The following is a 1,593-nucleotide window of genomic DNA, read 5'->3' as shown; positions in this document are numbered from 1 at the left end:
GTAAAATTTCCCAATAGCATTTCCAATGGCTTTTAGCGAGGAGAGATTCCAGAGATGCAAGGGTAAGCTTGGCAATCTCACCCAAACTGGTGCTGAGGTTATGACTAATGTTGAGGGATCGAATGATGGGTTCCATGGCTTCATGAATAAGCCTGAGTTTTCCCAAAACCAAGGGCCAGAAACTAGAATACATTGTCTGCTTTCAAGATTTTCAAAATCTACTATAAAGAAACCCCTAGCACACGGGTAGATATTAATTTCATCAGAAATGACAGGCTTCCATACCTCCGAGATCCAATTGTGGAGAGTTGTCAACCGCGGCCAAAAGCCATTGAACCGGCAGATTAGGGCACTTTCGGAAAACTTTAAAGCCTCATCGAGTGAGGCCTGGACCACCTGGACAGTGGGAGTTGGGGCTTCACTTACAATATGGGCAGGAGCTTGCCCTCCAGAAGTGGACGGAACTGAGCCAGCAACTATTTTCACGAAGCTGGGAGCCATATTTAGAAGATTAGATCTAGAACCCAGCGGCAAAGAAGATTAGATCTAGATCTAGATCTAGCCGCAGAATATTAGATCTAGAACCTAGCAGCAGAGTCTAAGTAAGTCTTTTAATCTGCAAGAAACCCTAGTAGGAAAAATCCTGAATCAAATCCTGCTCCAGATAAAAATAAATCACCGCTTCATGAACCACTCGATCCAGAAATGCCCACATAAAGGAGGACTTGCTCACAGATCTATTTTCGCAGATTTGAGATTGGTGATCGTTATGGAGAGTGCCCAAAAAATAATTAAGAAGAGCACCACATAGAAGCAGATCTGGAGCCGCAGATCTGCTCATGCAGAGACAGGAAAAACCCAACCGCAGCACAGACTGAAGAACCCGCAGCCTTAGACAGAAGAACTAACCCAGCCGCAAAAAACTTACCTAATACTGGAAGAACTAACAGAGTTGCAGAAGAAACACAGCCGCAGAAGCCGTCGAACAAAAATTAACTCGGTGACACTGTATGGTGTATAATGTGAAAGGCAACTGCGGAAGAACTAACCCAGCCGCAGCAGACTGTATACCACCGCAGCCGAAGAACATCTACCCGCAGCCGCAGAAGAAACGCAGCCGAAGAACATCTGAAACGCAGCCGCAGCGGCAGACGCAGAAGAAACCAGCCGCTGAAGATCTCCTATACAACCAAATATTTAATCAATACAAGAACATATGAAACGCAACCGCAGCCACAGACGCAGAAGAGATGTGAACTATATATATATATGTATAATTCAAAAATGTTAGTGAATAATGTATTTTTGCATTATAAAAAATTTGTATTTGAAATTTTCTTAATTTATATTAGATCAGAGATCTATGCTGATTAATATTTAATACACGCTAGGCTAATATTTTATACCGCTGGGTGAAATCGATCTATGCTGATGGATATTTCATACAGCTAGGTTAATACAGCTAGAAAGGTATCACATATAAAACTGTACACTCCTACCCGAAACTTCCGTAAATGTTTTTATATACAGCACGCTTCTGTTAAAATAAACTAAGAATGCAATTCTTACGGTATTTATAGATATCTAAACACG

The sequence above is a fragment of the Pinus tabuliformis genome, chromosome Q (assembly GCF_031772625.1).
Source record: "Pinus tabuliformis cultivar Carrire ecotype Pingquan chromosome Q, CPIR1, whole genome shotgun sequence".
Taxonomy (NCBI): Eukaryota; Viridiplantae; Streptophyta; class Pinopsida; order Pinales; family Pinaceae; genus Pinus; species Pinus tabuliformis.
This window is presented reverse-complemented; position numbering follows the sequence as displayed.